Raw genomic sequence first — 17,370 nt, 5'->3', positions numbered from 1 at the left:
TAAAAAGTCCTATTATAAATACATTATTGAACGTTAAAACCACTAAATGGGTCCTAAATATAATGCTATATTAATTTAGTACCTAGTAAAAAGGTCCTAATATAATGATATTATATCAAATTTAGTATAACATTATTATACGAGGTCCTATAGTAGTTTCGGATCTATGTTCGGATCCGGTTCGGATATCCGGTTTTGGATCAGATTCGAGGATTCGGGTCTAGTTCAGTTATTTGGGTCCGGTTCAAATATTAGAATCTGGTTTGGTTTTCGGATTTTGGACGGTTTTATTGGATGCGGTTTTTATTTAATATGATGATTACGAACACCTAATTAATAATTTATATTAAAAAAACAAATATGAAATAAAACATAATTATATTTCAATAAATTATTCTCATAACATGAAAAACACTAAGCATAGAAAACTCATAAATAATGTAACATATAAAGACTTCGAATAACATTTGACAAAAAAGTAAAGACAGTGAAAAGCAAAGCACAACGTCTTGGATCATGTATCTTTATCAATCATCTCGTACCACCTACAAATAAACCATCCATGTATAATCAGAAGTTATTCAATCACATGCATCATGAAGGGTCTTTATGTTATCAACAACATAATTTGTCCAACTTTGCATTGAAGGAAGATAAAACAGGACCCACCATTCGATCAGACGCATCATAAGGGTCTTGGTCTTTGTTGCAACTACTTGATGTTGCATTTGTAATTCGTTGAACAAATCAAGGGTTTCATCGACCTGAGAAGTGTGGAGTTTAAGTTCACACAAAACCATGTTATCTTAATAAGAAAAAAGGGAGCGATAGTCTCCACCTGGAAATTTAGAAAAATTGCAAGTTTAACGATAGAATTATACCTGCTGCAGAATACCATCACATGTTTGTATCCTCTCAGTTAAGGTGTTAACATATTGCTGATACTTTTCTTCTATCGACGAGATTAACACATATCAGACTACATGGGACATCCAGTGATTGCTAGATATAAACAAGAAAACAACAAGGAAAATAGATAATAATACTAACCTCTAATTTCATTGATGCTTCGAGATCAGTAAACCATTTGTAAAGTTCAAGATCAGTATGTATCTTTATCAATCATCTCGTACCACCTACAAATAAACCATCCATGTATATACATAAAGGTGCAAGTTATAAAAAATTAATCTTAATTATTACATAACTTTAGACGTTGAGCAACAATGGGTACAACGGGAAGTGTTGTCAAAGTTTGAACACACAAATAGTAAATTAAATGAAAACCTGGTATAAATGACTATACTTGTTTATGGCATTAGATAACTTATATGAAGCTATATGAAACTACAGAGAGGTGCGCGCTTGTGGCATTAGATATCTACAACATTTAAAAACCACACTCTAAAACAAACGTAGTAGCAGGAAAAAAAAACAAAGAGTACCTAACACATGTCAATAAAAAAGGTATCATCAAATAAAGAAAAACACATCAGCATACTTGTGCATTCTTGGCTAACGAAAGTGTTTCAAGCAGGAGTCGAATAAGAGACAATTATTTCATCACCTGACAACCAACGATAATACTAACATAAGCAAATATGAAAGTTGGAATTAACATGGCATACGAAAAGCAGTGATACCTTTATTTGAACTGAATCATGATTTAAAGCTACTCTATTAATTTTATTTTAAAAATAAACATTTTTATAATATATATAGAGTAAAACTAAAGGTGCAGAGCCCAAAGTGTTTGCTGAAGAAAGTGAAATTTGTGCACCAACATCATTATTCCTTGGTAGCATGCTGATTCAAAATTTTGTGCAGAAGACGTTATATACTATTTCTATTTGGTAAATATAAACAAACATAAGCAAACGACAAAGACAGTATACCTTCAGTCGACTCGTTGATGAAAATGGGGAGAACATTACCAGCATTACCAAGTGGCACATATGGTGTAACAGCTGGTGCAACAGACTCAAACATAGCATCCGATAATCCACCGTTACGCAATTGAGTTAAATGATTACGCTCCCTCAAATAGTTTCACTGTTAGTCTGGCTTTACGACACTGCACCAGTATTTAAAGCCAGAGTAGAAAATTTACGAGCCTCAAAATTTCTACAACTCTTTTTACCCAACATTGACGAACATTGCTAAAGATTGGCCTGTTTCTATAACATTATTCAATTTAATGTAGATATATGGTTTCATCTACATATCCTCTTTTCTCCATTTTTCATCGTTGAACAAGAAAGATGAGAGACAACCCTATTTTACCCTTCCACCAACCCACTTAAACCCTTGAACTTCAGTCTGACCCAAGATTTGAGCCCAAGGGATAATCAACAAAAAATAGGGTTAACGAATTAAAAGCAAAAATCGCTATATAGAAGATTATACACATGATTTAAACAAGTTCAAAACTTTAATTGGTAGCAGATATGATTGATAGGTAGTTAAATTATAATTTAACATGTCAAAACAGGTGGATTGAATATGTTAACCAGAGATGTTTTGTTTCTTATTTAAACTCTTACTAGTATTTGGTGTGTCAAATATAATAGACGTATTTAAATATTAACAATTTTTAATAGAATGATATAGAAGGTTCGATGGACGGAAAAATACTCAATGATACTTTTGATCAGTGCACTCTATTTGACCTCTTCTTTTGAGCTAATTCTCATTTACTCGTTTGAACTGTTAGCATAGTATGAATTGAAGTCATATGACAATATTTAAGGTTCAGAAAATATACTATCAACGGTCCAACCAGATCTATAAGGAGCAGTCTTAAGCATAGAAGTCGGTAAGTCAGAAAAAGTGGCTATGTGTAATGAAAAGTGGCTATGTGACATAAGTAATGAAAACATTGATCCTACAGTAACCGAACTCATCTCAACAGGTGACCTATTTCAAACGATTTTCAAATCATATTAAAATGGAAACTATAAAGCATACCAAAAAATGAAAAACATGCAACATCATCTTATATTAAATGAAGAAAATAAGATTTTAAGGTATAAGCTAACTGTAAATAAATTATCCAATATACCAAGTACATAACTTAATAGCTAGTTAGTTGAACAATGAATTAAAAATACATATACAGATTACTAATGCATCAACATACAAGAATGTTACCTCCAACCATATGAGTATTATGCATAAGCCTACCATGACATCTCCGAGATAATCAATGCCCTTGTTTCTAATTTTGATATGGACTCCTATTCTAGTTACTTAGAGTATCCAAATACCATAGCTAACGACTCCTAGTTTCAAGTATGACCGTTAAATTCAAAGAATGAGAATCAAAATCAGCTATGGTACACGAATTGAGTACGTTACAACATCTAAAAAATTAACATAAGAGAGAAACGATTACCAAAACTTGAACTCGAGAAGTCATCTGATATAGAGCTTGAATTCATCTAAACGTTTAGTAGGCACATAGGACCATCAGGAGGTGCCGGTTCAGAATTAACGACAAAAATCCAATCAACAAGTTTAGAATATAGATTTCAAAACCATAGCTAAGAAACCTTGACCATAATATCATCTCTAGCACATAAAGAAACACTAAAGCCATAGTCTCAGACCACTGATAAACGGTATATGGAGTAGTTTATCCAAATATGCTTGAAGTTATCCGAAGTTGCAGCCGATGATCGACCACCACCGCCAACTCTTTCCATTAAAATTATGCACTCAAAGCCCTAATAAAATAAGATAGTTACAACAATTTAAAAGGCAATTGAAAGGATCTAACACCTAATATTCAGATCTGAATTACTGAATAGCAAAATCATTGTACATAAGCCCTAACACGTAACTACAGACAATTAAACACACAATATACGGAAAAGGTTAGTGTTAAGTAATGAACGAAATATGTAATATAAGTTAATAAAATTACTCAGGTACGTATTATTGATATTATTGAGAACGAAAATTGATTGAATGAATATGTTACCTCCGATGATGGTGACGGAAGGAAGGGTGATCGGAGGTTGAAACCAAACGAGTATGAATCTTGAGAAATGAGAAAGAGTGTAAATTGATTTGAATTTGAGGATGAAAATTTTGAGACTAAAGGGCGGGTTAGGTTGAAATTGGGGAATAATTTGAGGATGAAGATTTTGGAGATAAAGGCGGGACATTTTCTTATTAAAAAAAAAAAAAAAAACTTTTTTGCATTTTTTAAATTTTATGTCAATTGTTACAATTACAATTTATATGAAATAAAATGATTTAGTGCCTGTGGTTATTAATAAAAATTATATAATAATACCCTAAAATTAAACTATTTTATTTAGAGATGGTAAAAAAAACCCTTACCCGATAGGAAAGCCTAAAACCTATAACTTTTGAGTTGAGTTCGGGTCCAAGTATATAGGTTAGTGTAGATTATGAAGATGATTTTTAATATTTATTTGCGGGTTCGGGTTCGGGGACGTATTTAGATACAAACTCGTATATTCGACGGGATAAGAATTTTAATTTGAATAATAATAAATTTGAATAATTTAATAATAATAATAATAACAAAAATAATAATATATAATTAATAATAACGATGATCTATGCTACAATGTATAATTATTCTATTGTTCGAACATAAAAAAAATAATGGTACTTTTTACTTTTAATATATTGCATTTAACTGGCAAGTTTATATTCTAAAAAAATGTGACCACACACGAAACCAACAAACTTTCTATTTATTCATCAACTATATTTATATTTATATTTATATTTATACCCGTGAGAAGATGTGTTGCGTGCTAATGCGAGAAATAATTTTGTTGGATGACATAAATATTGTTTCGGTAATAGACATGACTCGTGCATTGTTCCACATAATCATATGCAACAATACATGGTCCCGTTATATACATGATTTTTTTGAATAATTTATAATTACTAAAAACATATAAAATGACGGTAAAAGGTGGTTATGGCCGCTAGAACCACCATAAATCGCTTAGACTGAAAATGATGGTAGAAGGTGGTTATGGTAGCCGGAACCCTTCACCATCCGCCATAATATAGTGTTAATGACTCAATGTGAATGTATATTGTGTTATTGTTTTGATTGTTTCTTTTGATTCATTAAATAAGGCGATATTTGTACCATAACGTGGTTAGGGTGAATGGAATCAAAGGTTTTGGCCATTTTATGTGTGCAAACCTACATTATCGATAGTGTAAACGTTGTGTTCTTAAATAAAAGACCACATCCTAGCCCGGTAAAGGAGTTTTCAAACATTGTGAGATTGTGGTCAAAGCCTTGTTGATGCTTTTTAATGGTACACATATCGAACGCGCTATACGGTAAACGTAAACAACTTGGTTGAAATCTCTTGCAAAGAGTATACGCTACCCGGTTGACGTATAATTGATGTCTTGTCCCAGTAGAACAAGTAGATTAGAACTGGCATACGGTTCATGGATGATGTGTGCATGACGTCATGATACAACCTAGCAAGAAGATCAATCCATAGAGTGGTTGGTAGTCGGCTCAGGTTTCATGGGTTACGACAGTGTTTGCACATAAGCCCGGTATAAGACAGTGATACACATAAGCTATGCCAATAGGAGTGTGCACACGTATACTGACATGCCACACAAGCTCGAAAAATCTGCCCTAAAAGGCATGGGCCCAACTCCCAATGTTGGCCGGCCCAAAGTAGTATGACACGTTAGTATGGTCACGCCCATAACAACACAATCCCTAGGTATTTGCCTATAAATATGCTATTGTCATTCTCATGAAACACACAAGTCACAACATGTCACACCCCCAGTTAGGGCCTGGGTGAAATGTGACTTAATATCAAATCAACCAACATATTATAATATACGAGAACAATACTAAATGATAAAACAAACTTTATTGAGCACGCAGCGGAAAATGAAACGTAGTTACAATGATAGGAATAACAATAATGGAAATGTTCACATGCAGAAGTAATAAATGCGATATCTCTTGATCCTATGTCCAAGTAGCATCACATAAGCAGTAAGTATAAGAGCTTGAATCAAACAGCACCTGAGACAAAACATGCTAAAGTGTCAACCAAAAGGTTGAGTGAAGTTCATAGGTTTAACAAATAAGTTTGACCGTTTGTTTTAGACCACAAGATTTAATTTGTAAGGTTGATCTCCCGCAGGATCAAAAAGTAGATCTCGCAGATCCAAAAGTTATGCCAGTGCGTGATATTTAGACTAAACATTCAAGTTTGCCCCATGACAAGTTGTGTCTGTCCTTGTCGGTTTAATTTCATTATCAAGTAATACAAAGACTTAGTCAAATGTATCGGGGACGTTACTCCCGATAGGCCTACCCCCAATAAATAAGCATGCCGCAGCACTTAAAAATATCACTGTAGGGACTTAGTCGGACATAGCCGGGTATAGCATAGTTTTAACAGTTGGTACTTGTGTCTAAATTGTAAATAGTAAAAGCAGCATGTGTCTCACCCCAAAAAAAGTTAAATAAGTTTGCTAGCAATAAAGAGTGGGGCTATGAATTCACCTTAGTAATTCGATGAAGTAAGGTAGTCCTTAAAGAGAATGTATGGATGATCGAAGCACAAGATAAGTCAACCTAAGAATAAGTTGAGAATAGTTTAGATGTTTTGCCCGTATGAAGATAAGTTTAAGTATTTTCGTGTGTAGTAAGTTTAAAGATTGTTTATCGTTTTGGAAAGGCTTTTGCATATTAGACAAGCTTCCAATCTACCCACTTTCAATTTAAAATGGACTTTTCAGGTCATTAGGTTTCTGAGCACTAGGATCCGTTAAATTGGACAATCCAGACCCTCCACCTAAGACTTTCGAGCTTCCATCCACATCGAGAAAGTTTAAGATCTATACAAGTCTAATATACCGATCCAATATGTTTTTAGGTGTGTATAGGAATACAACACTTTAGTTATTTTACTTATAAGTGTTTCAATATATATAAATATTATATATATGTAAGGATACATATATATATTTATTTTAAATTTTGTTTTAGATCAATAATAGCATCAATTAATTATCTAATAATATTAACAAGTGTAATATTGATTTAATATCAGTAGGTAATATGTATAAAACATAATAAAATTTTTATACACATTAATATTAAGTTTTGTGTATTAAATAACACTTTTTATTATTGTTTTAATAACTAAAATGTAAATAAATAGGTAAACAAATTAAACATCACATTTTATATTTTTCTTATGTTCTACTGATCAAAATAAGCTTAATAAAAATTTATAGATTTTTGTTATGGTGTTTAAGTATTTATTTTCCATTTTCCTTTCGGTTTGTAATAATACAAAGTTTATAAAGAATTAATTATTAAATGAACCAAATTAATTCAACCAATATTTTTTCTATGCTTATAATGTTACAACAAAGTCAGAAAAATTATTTATACATTTATATAAATAGTTTAACTATTTAATCATACTATTGTGTAGTTTTTAGTTTTAATAAAAAAAATTAAATAGAAATACATAACCATTAATTCTACAAATATTTTTATAACTTTATTAATAGTTATTAAGTAGTTTTTAATAGTTATCATGGTTAAAAACCTGCTGTAACATGTAATTTCATTTTATTATAAAAAACAGTTTAATCGGGTACTGTAGCGTTTTCAGAAGAAAATTCAAATTAAATATTAAACATGCGAATTTAATTATAAAAAACATTTATAATTACCCTTACATATGATATAGCAAGCGACTAAAATAAAATTTTACAAAAAAATTCATTTACTATTTAATAAAAATCATTTATGTATTTCGGTTTATAAAAAAAATCAGTTTTTGATTTTTAATAAATACTATTCCGACTTTATAATTCATGAAACTAATTTTTATAGACATTAGGATACTTAACACTAATTATCATGTATTTACATTTTTTATTAAAATTAATTTCGTATTTAATTAGTTTTTAACATAAAAACTAGCATAAAACTATATAAAAACTTAATAAAAACTATATAAATTAATTAGGGGACTTACAAAAAAATAGTTGCTGAGACTTGGGAGAGTTTCTTTCAAGTTGAGAGTGTGTTTTGAGGTGTGAGTTGAAATGAAACAAATGGGTGCTATTTATAGTGAAAATAAAGTTGATAAAATGAGTTTTATAATTTTTTTTTTTTTAGTCAACAATAGGTGGTACTAGTTTATACCTTATTTTTAGTCAACATAAGGATGTAATGGTTTAAGATTCTTTAGTCTCATTATTATTACTATTATTATTTTTACATTTACTACATTGATAAGTATTATTTTCTTTTTACTAATTCATGACTTGTATATATTTAGTTCCCAATTGTTTTATTATTTATATAAATGTCACTTTTTATTTATTACTTACAGGTTATTAGTTATAATATTACATAAATGCATAAATTTTAATTAGTAGCGAGTGTCGACTAACAGTTTATTATTTTCATCTTTTATTAACTTGTCAATTATTGCACAAAGTTAATTAATATGTTTTCTAACTCTTAACACTTAACAATTGTTGATTAAAGTTTGATCATTAAGTTTTAATTATATTGTTTGGGCATTTAATATTGAAAAAATATAGAATGGAAAAATGAGGGTCGTTATAGTACCTCCCCGTTATTGAAAACTTCGTCCCGAAGTTTTTAGGTAGTTTTCTCGTTTGCATCAGCAGTTGAGAAGAGATGGGGATATTTCCGTTTCATATGGTCTTTGCGTTCCCAGGTATATTCGGGGCCTCTACGCGAATTCCACCGGACTTTAACGATAGGTATATTGCTTTTACGCGTTTGTTTGACCTCTCCTTCCATGATTTCTATAGGTTCTTCAACGAAGTGCATTTGCTCATCAATGCGGACATCATCCAGAGGAATAATGAATGGGTCATCGGCAAGACACCGTTTAAGATTTGAGACATGAAACACATCATGTACTTGACTAAGTTCGGTTGGCAGTTCTAATCAGTATGCCACGGGACCGACTCTTTCAGTGATTGTGAATGGTCCAACATATCGTGGACTGAGTTTACTTCGCTTACCGAAGCGGACAACACCTTTCCAAGGGGATACTTTCAACATGACTTTATCTCCAACTTGGTATTCGATGTCTTTTCGTTTCTTATTGGCATAGCTTTTCTGTCGGCTACGGGCAGTTTCTAAACGTTGCTTGATTTGAACGATCTTTTCGGTAGTTTCGTGAATAATTTCAGGACCAGTTAAATGTCTGTCCTCAAGTTCATCCCAACACAAAGGGGATCTACACTTCCGTCCATATAAAGCTTCAAAAGGTGCAGCCTTAATGCTGGAGTGATAACTGTTATTATAAGAAAATTTAACCAAAGGTAGATGTCTATCCCATCCTTTGCCGAAATCGATTGCACAAGCACGTAGCATATCCTCCATAGTTTGAATGGTTCGTTCACTTTGACCATCGGTTTGCGGATGATAAGCTGTACTCATGTCGAGTTGAGTTCCAAGAGCAGATTGTAAAGTTTTCCAAAATCTAGAAACAAATCAACTATCGCGATTAGAAATGATCGAGATAGGAACACCATGACGTGAGACGATTTCTTTAATATAAAGCTGTGCTAATCTCTCCATCTTGTCGGTTTCCTTGATCGGTATGAAATGTGCAGATTTAGTAAGACGATCAACTACGACCCAAATAGTATCGTTACCGTTCGAAGTCTTAGGTAACTTAGTAACGAAGTCCATAGTGATACCTTCCCACTTCCACTGCGGAATGTCGGGTTGTGTCAACAGACCAGAAGGCTTTTGATGTTCGGCCTTGACTTTCAAACAAGTGAGACACTTACTAACATAAGTAGCAATATCGGCTTTCATGTTAGGCCACCAGTAGAATTCCTTCACATCGTGATACATCTTACTGGAACCGGGATGGATAGAATATCTAGTCTTATGTGCTTCATCCAAGACTAGTTCGCGAAGATTACCAAAACGAGGAACCCAGATTCTATTGCCAAAGTACCGTGTACCATTAGCTTTCACTTGAAGTTGGTTCTCAAAACCAATAGGTCCTTCACCTTCGATAAGTGTCGGTCTAATAGCTTCCAATTGAGCTTCACAGATTCGTGAAATAAGATTCGATTTGATTTTTAGGTTTAAAGCACGAACACGTTTAATATCGTCTTTTCGACTAAGGGCATCGGCAACTACATTCGCCTTGCCAGGATGATATTTCAGCTCACAATAATAATCGTTCAATGTCTCGAGCCATCGACTTTGCCTCATATTCAGCTATTTTTGATCAAAGATGTGTCGAAGACTTTTATGGTCAGTGTACACCGTAAAGTGATTACCATAGAGATAATGTCTCCATATCTTTAATGCAAATACCACGGCACCTAACTCTAGGTCATGTGTGGTATAGTTTACTTCATGTTTCTTCAACTGTCTAGATGCATAGGCGATAACCTTCTCTCGTTGCATTAAAACACAACCAAAGCCATGCTTTGAGGCATCGCAGTAAACAACAAAGTCGTCGGTACCTTCAGGTAAAGAAAGAATCGGGGCTGTGGTCAACTTCTCCTTCAGAATCTTGAAAGCAGATTCCTGTTCTTCGGACCACTCAAATTTCTTCCCTTTTTGAGTCAGCTTTGTAAGAGGTTTGGCAATGAGAGAAAAATCTTTTATAAACCTTCGATAGTAACCGGCAAGTCCCAAAAATTGACGAATATGCTTTGTAGTCTTTGGTATCTCCCAGTTCTGAAAAGCAGTAATCTTAGCTGGATCGACATGTATTCCGTTTCTATCAACAACATGTCCGAGAAATTGTACGGTTTTGAGCCAAAACTCGCACTTAGAAAATTTAGCATAAAGTTGTTCCTTTCGTAAGAGTTCAAGAATCATGCGCAAATGTTGCTCATGCTCTTTCTCATTCTTCGAATAGATCAAGATGTCGTCAATGAATACGATGACAAATTTGTCAAGATACGGTTTACAAACACGATTCATGAGGTCCATGAACACGGCAGGAGCATTAGTTAAACCAAAAGGCATGACACAGAATTCATAGTGCCCATAACGAGTGCGAAAAGCAGTCTTAGGAATATCGGATTCCTTGACCTTGAGTTGGTGATAACCGGATCTTAAATCAATCTTTGAATAAACACTTGACCCTTGAAGTTGGTCAAATAGATCGTCAATACGTGGCAACGGATAACGGTTCTTGATAGTAAGCTTGTTAAGTTCGCGGTAATCAATGCACATCCTTAATGTACCATCCTTCTTTTTAACAAACAGAATAGGAGCTCCCCAAGGGGACGAGCTTGGACGAATGAAACCTTTATCCAATAGTTCTTGGAGTTGGTTGGATAATTCCTTCATTTCGGAAGGTGCTAAACGGTATGGTGCTTTAGCAACAGGAGCAGCACCAGGAGTTAAATCAATTTGGAATTCAACTTGTCGAGGAGGTGGAATACCCGGAAGATCTTCGGGAAACACATCGGGAAAGTCTTTAACTACTGGTACATCTTCAATTCGCTTCTCTTTCGATTCAATCAGATTAACGTGGGCTAGAATAGCTGGATAACCTTTCATAAGGTATTTGCGGGTTTTAATACAGGAGATAATATTGAGATTGGAACCACTCTTTTCACCTTGGATAATAAGAGTCTCTCCATTTCCTAATGGAACATGAACGGTTTTATCGTAACACATGATCGCAGCTCTTAATGGACGTAACCAATCCATTCCAACTACGACATCGAAACTTCCTAGCTCGACCGGCAAAAGGTCTATCTTAAATTCTTTGCTGGCTAAGATTAGGTTGCAGTTTTTATAAATTTTATCAACTTTCATGATCTTTCCATTGGCTACTTCTACTAATCGTTTAGTTTCTAAGGGTTGAGGCTTTTCAGTAAATAGGGTACAAAATTCATTAGATACGTAACTTCGGTCGGCACCAGTATCGAATAAAATAGTTGCGTAGCAATTATTGACGAGATACGTACCCGTGATGACCTCATCTTCATCTCGGGCTTCAGCAGCAGTAATAACAAATGCACGACCCTTTGCAGCAGTAGTATTGGCTCCAGTAGCAGGATTATCTCTCTTCTTAGGGCAATTTGGACTAATGTGTCCCTTTTCCCCACAAGTATAACAAGTAGGAGGAGCTTTGGCAGGAACAATAGATTTATTCTTTGGAGGAGTCCTACACGTCTTAGCTACGTGTCCCACTTTCTTACACAACGAACAAGTGGCAGTGCACTGCCCCGGGTGATGCCTTTCACAACGAACACAAAAAGGATAAGTGCCCTTATAATTCGTCCTTGTACTATCCATAAGCTTTTTACTAACATTCTGAGTTGAACCTTGAGACGGCTCAAACTTCCTCTTACCATCATTACCCTTGGTTTCAACTTGCTTATTGGCCGACGCCCTTCTTCTCTTGGCCAACATGAGATTTTGTGCCATGAGAATCACAGCATCCAAAGTAACCTTCTCAGCAGCAATAACATTCCCTTGAACATCCTCGGGAAGACCTTCAATATACCGCTCAATTCTTCTAGCTTCAGTAGGAAACATTTCAGGACATAGAGTAGAAAGCTCCAGATAACGATTGGTATAATTCTCAATGTCAGTACCCTTGACCCTGAGTTCCCAGAACTCAGCTTCAAGCTTCTGAACTTGACTCCTTGGGCAGAATTTGTTGACCATCATACTTTTGAGTTCGTCCCATGGAATTGCATTAGCATTATCAATTCCTACGGACTTGGCATAAGCAGTCCACCAAGTTAAAGCATTACCACCCAACGAGCTAGTGGCATACTTTACTCGATCATCATCACCACAGTTGCAAATACGGAAAATAGATTCCATCTTTTCGAACCAACGAACTAGTTCGACAGCTTCTTCGTTTCCCTTAAAAGCGGGAGGGTGACAGTTTGTAAAGTCCTTGTAGGAACAAGGTTTTGGTTGAGTATTAGCATGATTAGCTTGGGCGTTGCCTTGGGCAGCAGCGAGTAACTGTTGGAATTGCTCAGTAGTTAACACAACGTTGTTAACGGTAGGTGCAGCTGAACGAACCATGATGTCACTACATAAAAGTGAACATATGTTTGATAAGTTTAACAAGTTATAAGTTTGAGTAATCACAAGTATGAATAAACTAAAGTATTGATATCGCATGATATTAATAAAACACTTTATATTATTAGAACGAGGCATTAAATAAGCCTTTATTACACGATTCGGAAATAGAAATTGTTTAAGGCACAGCCTTTACATAGATGGAAAATAGGAAAAATAACTAGGAAATATTAAAATTGAAGTAGTCTTCATATTTCGTCTCCAACCTTCTTCATAAACTCCTCAACTTTCTCATTTTTCGTCTTTTGTTTCTCATAGAGATACTCGAAGTTGTCATAAAGGTTGGTAACACGACTGTTTACGGCATTAGTGTTGTACTCTCTTATGGCAAGTTGTTCGTCGACTCGACCTTTCTCCATTTTCATTCGGACATCAACATCCTCCTTGAGGTAAGCAAGTGATTGCTTTCCCCAGCGAGTGTTGCGTTCTTCCTCGCACTTTAGCATCAGCAACTCCTTTCTTAGCTCGACGTTTTCTTTCATAAGTTTCTTCATTCGACGATCCACTCTTTCCATGTGGCGAAGTAGACCTCCAATGTTTCTCTCGGTATCGTTTCGTAATCTCATGATTTCATACTTAGGACCATCATAAAAAGGAGATCGGGCTCTCTTCCTTGATGGACCAACTTCTTCATGCCGTTTTCCCTTATCTTGGGTTCTCGGAGTTGGGTAGTATTGAGGAGACCCATGTGAATCTAAAATAGTATTCGGGCTATAATTCAGCGGTGGTGAAGCAGGACTATAAAGAGGACTTCGAACTGGTCTCGAAGTTGAAGAGTGTCCAACACCTACTTCGGTGGTAGGGTTGTGAGTTGCTTTGTTGGGCTTGTTAACGCTTGAGCTTGACATCCTATCATTAGGAAAGAGACCTTGATTAGAATCTTTGAGTCAAGTTTATTAAAGCATAATTGTTAAGATTATACGACAATCCTAAGTGCTTTAAGTCTAAGGCAGGAAAGGTTATAGTTTCCTACATTGCTAAGGCACCCTAGCTAACAAGTAAGGCACACATAAAAATGCAATCCTGGTTCTCTATAACAGCCTGGTTTGCTCTGATACCAATCTGTCACACCCCCAGTTAGGGCCTGGGTGAAATGTGACTTAATATCAAATCAACCAACATATTATAATATACGAGAACAATACTAAATGATAAAACAAACTTTATTGAGCACGCAGCGGAAAATGAAACGTAGTTACAATGATAGGAATAACAATAATGGAAATGTTCACATGCAGAAGTAATAAATGCGATATCTCTTGATCCTATATCCAAGTAGCATCACATAAGCAGTAAGTATAAGAGCTTGAATCAAACAGCACCTGAGACAAAACATGCTAAAGTGTCAACCAAAAGGTTGAGTGAAGTTCATAGGTTTAACAAATAAGTTTGACCGTTTGTTTTAGACCACAAGATTTAATTTGTAAGGTTGATCTCCCGCAGGATCAAAAAGTAGATCTCGCAGATCCAAAAGTTATGCCAGTGCGTGATATTTAGACTAAACATTCAAGTTTGCCCCATGACAAGTTGTGTCTGTCCTTGTCGGTTTAATTTCATTATCAAGTAATACAAAGACTTAGTCAAATGTATCGGGGACGTTACTCCCGATAGGCCTACCCCCAATAAATAAGCATGCCGCAGCACTTAAAAATATCACTGTAGGGACTTAGTCGGACATAGCCGGGTATAGCATAGTTTTAACAGTTGGTACTTGTGTCTAAATTGTAAATAGTAAAAGCAGCATGTGTCTCACCCCAAAAAAAGTTAAATAAGTTTGCTAGCAATAAAGAGTGGGGCTATGAATTCACCTTAGTAATTCGATGAAGTAAGGTAGTCCTTAAAGAGAATGTATGGATGATCGAAGCACAAGATAAGTCAACCTAAGAATAAGTTGAGAATAGTTTAGATGTTTTGCCCGTATGAAGATAAGTTTAAGTATTTTCGTGTGTAGTAAGTTTAAAGATTGTTTATCGTTTTGGAAAGGCTTTTGCATATTAGACAAGATTCCAATCTACCCACTTTCAATTTAAAATGGACTTTTCAGGTCATTAGGTTTCTGAGCACTAGGATCCGTTAAATTGGACAATCCAGACCCTCCACCTAAGACTTTCGAGCTTCCATCCACATCGAGAAAGTTTAAGATCTATACAAGTCTAATATACCGATCCAATATGTTTTTAGGTGTGTATAGGAATACAACACTTTAGTTATTTTACTTATAAGTGTTTCAATATATATAAATATTATATATATGTAAGGATACATATATATATTTATTTTAAATTTTGTTTTAGATCAATAATAGCATCAATTAATTATCTAATAATATTAACAAGTGTAATATTGATTTAATATCAGTAGGTAATATGTATAAAACATAATAAAATTTTTATACACATTAATATTAAGTTTTGTGTATTAAATAACACTTTTTATTATTGTTTTAATAGCTAAAATGTAAATAAATAGGTAAACAAATTAAACATCACATTTTATATTTTTCTTATGTTCTACTGATCAAAATAAGCTTAAGAAAAATTTATAGATTTTTGTTATGGTGTTTAAGTATTTATTTTCCATTTTCCTTTCGGTTTGTAATAATACAAAGTTTATAAAGAATTAATTATTAAATGAACCAAATTAATTCAACCAATATTTTTTCTATGCTTATAATGTTACAACAAAGTCAGAAAAATTATTTATACATTTATATAAATAGTTTAACTATTTAATCATACTATTGTGTAGTTTTTAGTTTTAATAAAAAAAATTAAATAGAAATACATAACCATTAATTCTACAAATATTTTTATAACTTTATTAATAGTTATTAAGTAGTTTTTAATAGTTATCATGGTTAAAAACCTGCTGTAACATGTAATTTCATTTTATTATAAAAAACAGTTTAATTGGGTACTGTAGCGTTTTCAGAAGAAAATTCAAATTAAATATTAAACATGCGAATTTAATTATAAAAAAAATTTATAATTACCCTTACATATGATATAGCAAGCGACTAAAATAAAATTTTACAAAAAAATTCGTTTACTATTTAATAAAAATCATTTATGTATTTCGGTTTATAAAAAAAATCAGTTTTTGATTTTTAATAAATACTATTCCGACTTTATAATTCATGAAACTAATTTTTATAGACATTAGGATACTTAACACTAATTATCATGTATTTACATTTTTTATTAAAATTAATTTCGTATTTAATTAGTTTTTAACATAAAAACTAGCATAAAACTATATAAAAACTTAATAAAAACTATATAAATTAATTAGGGGACTTACAAAAAAATAGTTGCTGAGACTTGGGAGAGTTTCTTTCAAGTTGAGAGTGTGTTTTGAGGTGTGAGTTGAAATGAAACAAATGGGTGCTATTTATAGTGAAAATAAAGTTGATAAAATGAGTTTTATAATTTTTTTTTTTTTAGTCAACAATAGGTGGTACTAGTTTATACCTTATTTTTAGTCAACATAAGGATGTAATGGTTTAAGATTCTTTAGTCTCATTATTATTACTATTATTATTTTTACATTTACTACATTGATAAGTATTATTTTCTTTTTACTAATTCATGGCTTGTATATATTTAGTTCCCAATTGTTTTATTATTTATATAAATGTCACTTTTTATTTATTACTTACAGGTTATTAGTTATAATATTACATAAATGCATAAATTTTAATTAGTAGCGAGTGTCGACTAACAGTTTATTATTTTCATCTTTTATTAACTTGTCAATTATTGCACAAAGTTAATTAATATGTTTTCTAACTCTTAACACTTAACAATTGTTGATTAAAGTTTGATCATTAAGTTTTAATTATATTGTTTGGGCATTTAATATTGAAAAAATATAGAATGGAAAAATGAGGGTCGTTATACAACATATTCATTCAAATCACTTCTTTTTGAATAAAGGTTAGTGTATTAATTACTTTACTTCAATGGATTTAGTGGTTTTAATGAAATGTCAGTCACATGTTCTCAATCTCAAGTAGGTTTTTGATTCTTCTTTAATCTTGAAACTGATTTCATTTATATGATTCATATAGTCGAGTGTTGATTATAGTAAAGTACGGAGTATATGAATTTGAAAGTTAGGTTTTTTTGTTCTTTTATAAGGTCACTTTGTTAATTATAATACTACGACAGATTTGGTGGTTTTAATACAAGTTAGAAGTGGTGAAATGGTTAGATTCAAACATCGTTCAAGGA

At 33.1% G+C, this 17,370-nt stretch overlaps 1 long non-coding RNA gene across 2 annotated transcripts; it reads right to left on the bottom strand.

The window, feature by feature from the left end:
• Positions 1-454: 454 nt before the first annotated feature.
• On the bottom strand, positions 455-1,461 carry LOC139858764 (uncharacterized). Of its 2 annotated transcripts, none has more exons than XR_011763064.1 (3): positions 882-1,461; positions 670-764; positions 455-545 (listed from the first exon to the last, which is right to left on the bottom strand). It is a non-coding gene; the product is annotated as an uncharacterized lncRNA (long non-coding RNA). The 2 variants fall into 2 exon arrangements; XR_011763063.1 differs by having other exon boundaries at positions 896-1,461.
• Positions 1,462-17,370: the final 15,909 nt, after the last annotated feature.

This window comes from Rutidosis leptorrhynchoides, chromosome 7 (assembly GCF_046630445.1).
Source record: "Rutidosis leptorrhynchoides isolate AG116_Rl617_1_P2 chromosome 7, CSIRO_AGI_Rlap_v1, whole genome shotgun sequence".
Taxonomy (NCBI): Eukaryota; Viridiplantae; Streptophyta; class Magnoliopsida; order Asterales; family Asteraceae; genus Rutidosis; species Rutidosis leptorrhynchoides.
Note: the sequence above shows the minus strand (reverse complement) of the source record. Positions and strands in the feature narration are given on the sequence as shown.